General features: G+C 42.6%; 1 protein-coding gene across 12 annotated transcripts in view; it reads left to right on the top strand.

The window, feature by feature from the left end:
- Nucleotides 1-1,126: 1,126 nt before the first annotated feature.
- Nucleotides 1,127-12,019, top strand: part of pou3f3b (POU class 3 homeobox 3b) — a 184,433-nt gene continuing 173,540 nt past the window's right edge. For 11 of the 12 annotated variants that reach the window (XR_005638405.1, XR_005638401.1, XR_005638397.1 and 8 more), the window contains exons 1-5: nt 1,127-1,264; nt 4,092-4,180; nt 9,448-9,576; nt 11,428-11,531; nt 11,633-11,799. The gene's annotated coding sequence lies outside the window, so the exon portion shown is untranslated. The remainder of the gene's footprint in view (nt 1,265-4,091; nt 4,181-9,447; nt 9,577-11,427; nt 11,532-11,632; nt 11,800-12,019) is intronic. The other variant, XR_005638399.1, reaches the window with a different exon arrangement.

Here is a 12,019-nt window from a genome sequence, read left to right as displayed (position 1 = left end):
ACAATGTTTCCTTTACTCACAGTTTAAAATTTTTTTCCTCATCCCTTCGTCTCTGCAACCTGGGCTATTTTCCCGAACAGCGTCTCTGCAGCCGCCCCCCCGACCTGGTTGTCAGTTATTTCATGGTGACAGGGAGAGTTAGGCCGACATGTGTTAGCGCCAAAACCCTCCCTGCAGTGGAGTCTGGCGGGGCTGCAGCTGATGAGAACAGACAGCCAGGTAGATCCAGAGGCACGATAGAAGTCAATGGAGGATTTCTAGGCTTCTCGAAGGGTTTCATCAGTGGAGGATTTCTGGGTCCCTCACAGTGTTACATCACTCCCACTGCAGTGATATACAGTTCTAGAGTGTGTGCCTGTGTAGAGGTATGAGTCCTAAAAATGTGAACGGTGTCTCTATTATATGTTCAGTTTCTGTGTTGTTTTAGGTGGATCAGTGTGATTTACAATTATTTGAAGCTTTCATTTACAATGTCTACCATTGTCACTCAGTTCTCTTTTATATTGTTCCATTTTTCTTAGCACACAAATTAGTAACAGTAATAGCAGGAAAATATATGAGTTCTAACCACTAAATGCTAATTAGCTGGTGTCTAACTTTGTTTGTTTGGAAAAAAAGCATGTTATTTAGTCTTGTTGTCCAATTGTTTTAATTTTTTTTGGGATTTCCACCAACTGCTGCTGCTCTTTAGCAGCTGTTTTTTACCTCCTTTTTTACGGAAGAAGATTAGGGCGGCATGTGAAAATTTAAAGTTTAAAGTCAAAATTATGAGAATGAAGTCAGAATTCAGACTTTAATCTCAGAATTATGTTATATTAAGAATTATTAAAGCACTTTGTTATCATATTTTTACCCCTTTTAACTGCTGTCTTGATATTTAAATCTTTTTTGTTTTCATTTGATTGTATTTTTCTTTGATATTCCACTTTACTCAGATGTAATTTCAATGTAATTTCCTGATTAATATATAATTAATTAATATAATATAATTAATATATATAAAAAAAAATAAATAAAATAAAATAAAATATATATATATATATATATACAGAAAATAAAACCCATGTAAATAAGATGGTGCTGGCTTTGGACAGCAGGGGGCGCAGTTTGAACGTGTCTCGGAGCCGTGTGCTGCCAGAGATCAGGGAGGGAGCTACGACATAGCGCGCTATTTTCCCGGGGGTGACTGCTGTTTAGTTTCTGACCGATTGCACATGGTTGTGGCACAAAAAAAACAGCCCGGAGCTGGTGATCCGTTAGTTAGGTAAGAAACTGTTGGGATATGGTTGGGATTAGTGATTTGCTGCTCTGTTCGTGTCTAATGTAGCTACGTAGCACCATGGACGCGCTGTGTTTCCTCTGCAAGCTGAAGCATAACGTTAGCTATGGGTACGGTTAGCACAGAGATCCTACTGCGTTGTGGAAGAAGTAGGCTAATCACATGTTTTAGTAAGTACCACAGTGTAAAAGTACTCTATTACAAGTCACATCCATTCATTCAAAAACTTAAGTAATCATACAAAATTATTAGCATCAAAATGTAGCCTACTTAAGGTACCCACAGTGATGCATTAAAGTGTGTAAGAACCAATTAGTGCCCTTGGTATATATAGGAACCAATCTTTGGTTCCTCGGGTGCAACCCGGAAGCACATACAGTTTTTGACCACACACACCTACACCACAACACTACCTTAATACATCCATGAACACTACTCAGGCATACATACAAGCAGTGATTAATCTGGAAACCCAGTTAAGAACTCATGGAAATAAATGGAACCAAAGGTTGTTTTTGCTCCAAATGTTTTTTTATTGAGCCACAGATTATAATTTTTTTCAGTAATAATCTAAATCTGAAAAATAACTACAGCTGTCAGATAAATGTAATGGAGTACAAAGTACAATATTGGCTTCCAGGTATTAGTACATGGAAATACTCAAGTACCTTAGACAAGTACATTCCTTGAGTAAATGTACTTAGTTACTTTCCTCCACTGGATTTGCAGAGTATACTGGATTTCTTTTTATTTGAACAGTAACCTGTTTCTTTTGTAAAGTGAAAACCATTTCCTTCAGTGGAAGCCAAGCTGTTATGTCACAGATGAGAAACATACAACTGGTAAGACAATAACAAAAAAGTCACGGAATTTCTCAAACTCCTAATCCTGGCCTGGAAAAAATCTCATGCAAAAGTTGCGTCCATGAAAATGTGTGCGAGCTCTGCAATAAAGACCCCACAAAATAGCAAACTAACTGAAATAATTAACACATTTCCGAACTATGTAACTTTCCCATCAGCGGCGGTAGCTCCACTTCCCTACAAAAACGGACTTGTGCATGTTCCTTGTGAAGAGGTTTATTTACTCCCCCTCTGCCCCTCTTCTCTCCCTGCGAGGAATGGAATGATCCTGCCCGCCGAGAATAATCAGACTCATGTTTGTATACATTTCAGCGAGCGTGCCTGTGCTGTGCATGTTTCATAGCTCGTTGCTTTTCCTTCCTCGTGTTGTTATATGAGTCACTGCTGTTCTGGGGTGCAGACATATGTCTGGTGTGTTGCAAAGTGGGCACATTTGGGAACCCTTGTTCCTGACTGGTGCTGGTTCAAAACCTGTTGAGATGGACTGGGAAGCTTGCATTGCTGGGAAACGTTCAGTTTGACTTTCCCTGGATAAATAAAGTTTAAAAAGTAGTAATGTGTGTGTGTGTGTGTGTGAAGGAGAGGGGGGGCAGGGGTCGTAGCCAGCAGCAAGGTTAATGCAGAGATCCTTTCACACACAGCCGCCCTGCTTTGTCCCTTTGCTTTGTCTTTCTGTCTCAAAGAGGTCGATGTAAAGACACACACACACACGCACACACAGACACACACACACACACACACACACACACACACACACCGTAAGTTCAAAGCTGAATCTGTTATTTGAAGTGGAGGCCATATTGTAGTCTTCCTTAGGCTGGACATTCAGTTTTTCTACAGTAGTGTGCAGCCTCTGTTACTTCAAAACTTCCACTGATCAGATGTACTGTCCATTTAGTCCCATATATTGTAATAGTAAAAGAAAACACTCCCCCACCATGGCAGCGCTTTAATGCTGAACAAATTAATAAATGCATTGCATCTGGTTTTCAGTGTCCGTATCTCGTTTTGCATTACCGTGCGACTCCATGACAGCTGATCAAAACTTCCTTTAAGCATTTCAACCGCAAGTTACAGTAAGTGGCAAAAAACACCATACACTTACTGTCTCATCAACATGCGGCATGTGTCATGAAGTTACAGACAGGATAGATGTTTTGTCTAATGGCGTACAACAGGAGATCCTTCAGGAAATGATTCCCATCATCCCTTCTTGTCGTTGTTAACAGCGCTGTTTGTTGTGAAGTCCGCGCGCTGGCTCGGAGATGACACGGCCGCTGATTGTCCCTGTGATTTGTGATATCATCGCTCACTATGTCTCATCCTGCACCCTCTCTGTCTGGGGGTGTATGTCGGAGATGTGTGTGTGTGTGTGTGTGTCTGAGAGATGGCGTGCTTCGAGAGAAAACGCAAAACACAGCTGTTGTTTCCTCGCACGTCTGGATCCAATTAGTTGTTTGGTTGTGCATTTTCTCTTATTTCTGTGGGAATCGGGACAGATGATGAGCGGCCACAGAGACTTGGAAAATGGTGGAAGTTATCATAACTGTATCACAACATCAGCGTGTTTGAAATCCCTGTTCTGCCACTGTATAAACTGCTGTACAAAGAGATGCAGCATGGTTTGCATTTCAGATTTTTTTTGCCTTCTTATTTAATGAATAATATAGATATAGACATGGAATGCAGGCAGGAAAAGAGAGTGAGGTTGATGACACGATGCAACAAAGGTCCCCAGTCAGTCGCTGTTGGGATTTGTGCGTCTAGTTTAAATTATAGTTTGGTAACGAATTGTCTGCTTTGAGCAAATATTCACTATGTCACCAAGCTTCAAGCCTGTTTGGCTGTGCCACTTTCTTTTCTGACTGCACACTTAGTCCTTTAGTATGAAAAGTTAAATGTGACCTTTTTCTCTCTTCTCTTACCTCGTTGCTTGTCTTCGGTTTCAGTGGTCGTCCTTTCCATCCCGGGCTGCATGGGACGTCTGCTCTCTGGGTGCCTTCCTGTAAAACGTGGGAAAACCCCCCAGCTAAAGAAGGTAGGAATATATAAAACCTGTCACCTACAAACGTAAGATAAGATAGGATAAAACGTTGTCTGTTCACGCAGAACTTTTTTTATTGCATCGTCTGCTCCGACAATCAACAGATAACATTAAAAAAACACAAACATTAAAAAACATTGGTATGGTCACCCAACAAACATCTGACACACCTTTCCGGCCTCCTTTAGTTTGAACGGGCAGGAAGCCAGAGCTCACAGACACACACGCACTTAAACTCCTAAGCCATGACAAACACACACACTCACACACACACACACAGAGAGATGCACATACTGGACGTGAATACACACACACACACACAGAGATGCACATACTGGACGTGAATACACACACACACACACACACACACACATGCAATTCATAGCATACACTTAGGTATAAACCAACATTCTTTGCTGCTTGACAGATAATAGGGTGTTATTTCCATGATGATTGGTGACATGTGGACTACACACACACACACACACACACACACACACACACACACACACACACACACACACACACCAAATCTATGGGCGCAGACCTGAGTGTGGGGAGTATGTACGTGTGTATGTGTGTGAATTGTCCTGAGTTATACTTAACACACAAACAAAACATAAGTTTTTTTCCCCCATTTCTTGTGAGGTATTTCATTAAACACCAAAAGTCTGAACACGTGATTGTCCAGAGTGTGTGTAACTTGTTGACAGCAGTATTTGAATGCCTCCCTGATGTTCTTGGCCCCGCGTTCGTCCTAATGAATTAGACAGGCCGCTAACGAGAATCCCCAAAGGGGAGACGGGAGCAGCTGACAGTTAGCAGTTCTCTGCGGTGACACTGGTCACCTGAAAACGGGACGTCAGTTTTTACAGCTGATGATGATCTCAGTCAGATCTCAGTCAGAACCACCCTCACTGTATATTGTGAGGAACTTATTTTTCTTTGCCGGATGCAGATTTTGTATCTGTTTGTGTCCTGATATAGTTCTTCACACTCACGTCTTTGGTGTGAAGTTCTACTGCAATTATTTTTAACTTGTTTGCTCCGAACATGTTGTCACGCTGATGTTTTTATGGCATATGTTTTTTGCTCCATGACAAAGAAAAAAAAAAAAAACTCACTTAACCTCAGAACAGATACTTGAGGCCCCGTATGCGAACAGAAAACAGCTATTAGGGGTGATTAAATAGAGCATCTCTTGTTGAAGGGTCTAATCTTTTACCCGGACCAAGTTGCTCCTTCAGTATGGGGTGGTTAGAAGATATGTACCAAGGTCATGTTTATCTAAAATATAAAAAAAAGGGAGAAACAACAAGTGGAATAAGAAAATAAACTGCCGTGACGCAATGCTTTAGCAACCTTGGCCTTTACGCGTCTTGTTTACACACTGCTTTTAGTGTGATTTGTGTCCTTTATGGATGTTCTTTTCAAGGAGATCAATTCCCCCACAAAGCCCTTTATTTAGCCATTCGGCTGGATTATGAAAAATGTATTAATTAAAATAAGAGCCTTCTGGATGGCATCACGTCACTTAAACAGATCAAAATAGAATATTTATTGGTGACGCTCGCACGGAGCGCCGGAGATAAAGTTGATCTGACGTAACCTTGGTTGCCGGCACAAACTCAAGCAGCTAAAGTTTGTGAGTTATGATCCAAGTCTTGATAGCATTGTCATCAATCAGTGAAAGGACAGCTTTGCCTGTTGTCCCTGGCTGGATAGCTAGCTTTGCCGGGGGGGGGGGAGGGATGATGACGTACTGGCATCAGGGTGACCTCTCGGCACGGACTAACACTGGTGTTTTCAGTGTCCGCAGTTGTGTATTTGATGTGTGACGACCACAAGCTGGGGAAAAAAAGGTTAAAAGCTGTTTTTTTATATCCTACTTCAAGCTGCAATCTTTAAAGGTGCAGTAGGTAAGTCTTCTAAAACTAACTTTCTGTCAGATTTGCTGAAACTGACCCTATGTTCCAGTAGAACTACATGAAGCAGGTCATTAAAAAAAAGAATCTGGCTCCTCTGGCTCCACCTACAGCCTGTAGTGCAATTTGCAAAAATCCACTACTCCCTGTTCAGATGCACCAATCAGGGCCAGGGGGGGTGTCTACTAACTGCATGTCAATCACTGTTCATGCACACACATTCATTCTCCCTTGTGGGGGGAGGGGCTTAGGAGACCCTTTTGGGCTTTAGCAGAAAGGGGGGGAGGGACTGAAAAGTTGTCGATGTTCAAATTTTTTAGCTAAGTCCTGGATCTTCACAATCCTACCTACGGCACCTTTGAGGTGTGAACAAAAATCATCTTTCATCTTTCCCGTCTGTTTGATTTTCAATTTAAGACTTCAGCATGAGATTGAGTATTTTGATTAGGGATAGACCGATTATCGGCCCTGGCTGATTATCGGGCCGTTTTTGGCAGTTTGCAGATTATCTGTATCAGCGTTTTATTTGCCTGATAACTGATAAAGTTAATGAATTAAAAGTGGTAAGGTGTTACTGGGGATTATGTTGAAAGTTTATGCCTTGAAAAACCAGCATTGGTCGATCCCTAATTCTGATATATAAAAAAGAATTCAGTCCAACCCAAACACACACTTTACTGTACACAGCATAAGCAGCGTCTCCTGAAAACAAGTCGACTTTGAGCGTCTGCAAGCCCTTGTCTCAGCTCCAATGATTGATTAACGTAACAATTAAAAATTCCTAGCTGAGATTGTTTTGATTAATATTCCCTTCTTGTCTTGAGGTTCCAAACCACCCATGATGACATGGAAATAAACACACACCGGAGCACTGGCAGAATTCTCAGAGAGACAAACAACATCTACAGTACCCAGGATCTTTGGCACGAGAGAGAGAGAGAGAGAGAAAAAAAGAAAGAGAGAGAGAGAGAGAGAGAGAGCACTTCCCATATTTCTGCGGCTGATTGACAAGGCTGACATATGGAATAGTTCACCTATTCCCCAGTGACAGGAAGATGGGGGAGAGCGCAGGGAGAGGCGGGTAAACTTGCCTGCGAGGCTGAGCACAAATTTTTTTTTTTCTTTTAGATTCAGTGCTACTGATCAAAAGGATTCGTATCTCCCCTACTAAATTTAGCACCAGTGGCAATTAGTGGCGGAGTCACACAGCCACTCCAGGAGCAGCTGACAAATGGTACCTTAACAAGTCGGAGATGTACGCCACAGTTTGATGGATTTGTGTGTGTACAGCTGAGGGGAACTTACTGGAGTGGTGTGTGTGTGTGTGTGTGCGTGCGTGTGCGTGTGTGCGTGCATGCGTGTGTGTGGAAACATGCTGATCAGCTTCAGCTTGTGTTGGTTAGTGAGCTTCAAGCCGTGCATCCACGCTTGCAGCTGCGTTATATTTGTATATAAGTTTTGATAAATGCTCGGCCACTTAGGTAATTTATCAGGAAAATATGCCAAACATGCCGTTCAAATTTCTGATATGTGAGAATTTTCGCTGGAAATCTCTGGGAAATTGGGAAGGTCATTGTCAGCTGTTGAATAACACTTGCAAGTTGACCATGAGGATTTTGATCTTTTTTAAGCATAATGTCCCAGGAAATACATGCTTATAGACAAACAAATAGGGCTGTGTGTCGTATTGTTCAGCACCTACTACGTCATTTTTCCTGCAGGTCTCTACGACGTGTAACATTAGACAGTCAATCACAGACATTATTACACATGATGAGATTTATTCCTTAGGTATTGAAATTGGGCATTGAATGACAAGGCATTTTTCGATACTCAATACTTTAGATGCAATTCGGTCTGTGCCAAAAAAGTATTGAATTTGGTTCCCAGCCCTACATATAAATCCATGATTCATGAATCTCAACTGCACCAAGGCAATGTTGATTCAAAAAACAACAGTGTATTTGCAGCATGAAAAAAAGACAGAACTTGAGCCAGCATGTGCACTCACCTTCATCATCACTATGACAACATCATAATTACAACAAACGATGTTACTGTCAAAACACGCAGATCCGATCTGGTCACTTTAAAAAATGTGGACAGAAGCAGAAGGAAAGCCAGACACACTGAGAGACAGCCGGCTGAATCAGACGACCATATTGCTAACAGAGAGGATAGAATGACATCATGGCTCATTTGAGTCACTTCCCAGTTAATGCAGAGACGCCGTGACATCAACAAAGCAGCATTTGCTGTAAATTACCCAAACAGAAAACCAGGAACACTGCAGTTATTTATTTCCATCATCTCTCTGGTGAAATATTTGTATATAATTTTAAAAATGATATATTTATTGAAAGTATCGGTAGGGCTGGGTACTGAATTCCATACTTTTTATGCACTGACCGAATTGCCTTCTTAGTATCGAGTATCGAAAAATGCCTCTTCATTCAATACCAAATTTCAATCCCTAAGGAGCAAATCTCATCGGCGTGAGCGAGCCAGTAAGCATGCAGCATTCTTCTACCAAGATCTAATAATGTTTGTGATTGGCTGGCTATTGTTGCACATCGTAGAGGCATGCAGGACACACAATACGTTGCTCACGGAGACGGGGAGATGAAAAATAAATAAGATTTGTGCCGTAATGTTGTAATTTATTGTTGTTAAAATTTATTTTTATAAAATTGGTATCGAAAAAAAAAGTATCGCTCAGGAACCGGTGTCAAAGTCCCAGTATTGGTATCGGTACCGGTATCGAAAATCTTGAAACGATACCCAGCCCTAACGATCGGTCCTCTATTAATTACCTGCAGCTACACCTTTTGAAGAATTGTTCTGTGTTGCTGCTGCATGAAGTGAAGTCGATGAACTGCCCTTACATCATCCTCACCTACCCAGGAGAGTCTGTTGTCTGTTAGATGCGCACACACACACACACACACACACACACACACACACACACACACACACACACACACACACACACACACACACTCTTCACATGGCTAGCCAACCTCCTGAGAGAGAAGGCAGCTAACCGTCTCAGTAGAGGAAATTAGCTATCTGCTCCACTTCTCTGGGACAGGCACACACACACACACACACACACACACACACACACACATGCAGTTCCCCTTGACATTTTTAGACTATCTGTTCTCCTTGCAGATCTTCTGTTTGTTTGTATCTGTGCGTGGATACATGCATTCAAAGCTGGGGTTTTTTATGTGTGTGTGTGTGTGTGTGTGTGTGTGTGTGTGTGTGTGTGTGTGTGTGTGTGAGCATCCCAGTGAGTGAGTTTGACCTTAAGCTTCTCCTCCCTCTTTACAGTGCCAGCTCCTGTGTACGTTTCCTGGGCCTCCAAGATATGAGAGGGGAAAATATGTGCCGACAGCCCATCACAGTTCACGGCTCTTTGTTTATCCATTAATAATTGAGCATAGCTGAAGACAATATAAGGTGTGTGCTTGTGAGAGTGTGCGTGTTTAACTGGGATGGAGAAGCTAACCGGCAGCTTTTCTCTCTGAAGTGTATCCATAAGACAGAGGGAGGCAGCATGCACGTGTTGTTATTGTTGTTTGCCATAAGATAAAGTGAAATAATTTAGGATTTTTAAATCAAAAAATATAAGTTTAGTGTAAGTTTGATTTGAAATGACTAGCTTACCTCTCTGGTCATTTAAACTTGACTTTGTTAGCATGTTAGCTTGTGTGTCACACTAGTTAGCAAACGAGTGTATTTGGTTTTTTAGTCAGAAAAAAACTTAGTTTAAAGCGGTCATAATTATTTTTTGTGGCCACTTGGGGGCAGCAAAACATGCCATTAACACAACACTGACATATTATCGGCGTATAAAGTTGATATCGCTAACGTGTTAGCGTTTTTTACACTGCTGTAAATAGTTATTCCAGAGCCAAGTCTCAAATACACTGGACCCTACACTTCCCATAATGCAACGAGATTTTGTTCTTTTCTTTGGCTACGTTCAGACTGCAGGCCAAAGTGGCCCAAATCCGATTTTTTTGGGGTCAAGTGACCAGGTCAGGCTTCTTCAGAAGTAGTGTGAACACTCAAATCTAGCCCAGATCAGATTTTTTCAGATCAGATTCAGGCCACTTCCACATGTGGTCCTGAATCCGACCCAGATCTGATTTTTGTCAATGCGACCGCAGTGTGAACAGCCAAGGTGGATTTGATGTGACTTTTACCTCAAAAACCCTCGCTGCGACCCGCTCCCGCGAGGCGGCCCCCTGCTTCCAGTGCAGCTGTTAACCGGGGAGGACTGTCCTCAGTGTTCCCCAACCACGCGTCGCGTCGCCAGGGCGGGGATCGACTCACGTAAAAGGTGATGTCGGCAACCCCCCTCCCGACCCGTCTGTAAAACGGACCAAGGAGTTTAACGGCTCGCCAAATTCGGGTTCCGCCCGTGGTGCAATGAAAGTGAAAGCCGGGTGCGCCGCCTGAGGTGGGATCCCCGGTCCCTCCGGGTCAGGCGCACCACCGGCCAGTACGCCGCGACCGCCCGAAAGAGTGGAGGCGTGTCGCGAAAGAGCCAGAGTGGTGAAGCCCGTGAAGCGTCCTGACGTGCAAATTGGCCGTCCGGTCACACAGACCTCTGTAGTGAATTTGCAGCCATAACCCCGCAAAGTTGTCTCTCTTTCTCTTCAGTCTTCTCCTCCTCAGCATCTGCGTATTAATGTTATGGCTGCCATTACACAAACATTTTAATAAAAATAAAATAAAAATAAATAAATAAAAGCGAAAATGCTGATTTCCTCCATAACCTCCCTAACTTTAGTGCAACAGCGTGCTGCGTCTGATGTCATTGTTAGTGTTCTTTTGCGCATGCGGGTCAGTTCAAAACCGCAAACAGTTCACACTGGAATCTGATATAGGCCACATTTTAAAAGGTCATGTGAACAGCCAAACAAAAAATCGGATCTGAGCAAAAAATCAGAATCAGGCATTAAGACTTGCGGTGTGAACGTAGCCTTAGTCTCCAAGTCAAACCCAAGTTATTGCTGATGACATCACTATGACATCATCAGGGTTATTTTCTCAGACTTGACAGAGCCACATAAGGCGTTATATAATTGTCTTCAGGCTGAGCGGTAGCCTTCTCTTAATGCCATATTCCCATAATGCCATACCTCTGAGATGTCAAATGTCAGAACAGGAAGTCAGCAATCCTTTTTAAAGCATTTGTTTGTAGACATTGCCTTTTGTTGCAAGACTTTTTGAAGGAGAGCACAAACTAAATTGCAAACCATTTGGGAAACAATTAAGAAGTGTTTGTCTTCCTTTCTTCAGGACTATTTTCCACCCGTGTCCCCACCTCAACTCAGATGAAACGACTACACGAGGACAGTAAGATGTTTCCGGGGTGCTGACATCAATATGTGGCAGGAAAAAAAGTGAGTCTAAGCCTGAGTTGATTTACTATTTTAAGGTGCCATCTAAAGCAGGGTTTGTCTTTACCTCTCACTCCCTCCTCTAATTATGTGGGCCCTTTTAGACATTTTTCCCCACAGAGCGCTCGCCGACCAGAACAAAGTCGAAACTGTTTCCCCCTCGGAGGCGGCCCTTAAGTGAGAGTCTCCTGACGTCTCCTCTGGGGGCTTTCAGCACAAAATAAGTCGTACAAGCAGGAGCCTGTGACGGGAAGTGAATTCACAAAAAAAAGTAAGGGACACACAGAAAGGACAGTAATGAGAGAGTGATTGCTGTTTTCTCTGTTGATTGCTCGGGATGCCATCACTCCATATGTTTCGTATGATGGGAGAGTCAAATAAAAAATGTAGGCTAGTGATTAGAAGACACTGTAACACTGGGTGTTAAATCCCTCCGGTGCTAAAAGCGAACATTTTGGTCCCAGAAAGTGAGCCCCCCCCCCCGTGTGTTC

Source organism: Perca fluviatilis, chromosome 24 (assembly GCF_010015445.1).
Source record: "Perca fluviatilis chromosome 24, GENO_Pfluv_1.0, whole genome shotgun sequence".
Classification (NCBI taxonomy): Eukaryota; Metazoa; Chordata; class Actinopteri; order Perciformes; family Percidae; genus Perca; species Perca fluviatilis.
Note: the sequence above shows the minus strand (reverse complement) of the source record. Positions and strands in the feature narration are given on the sequence as shown.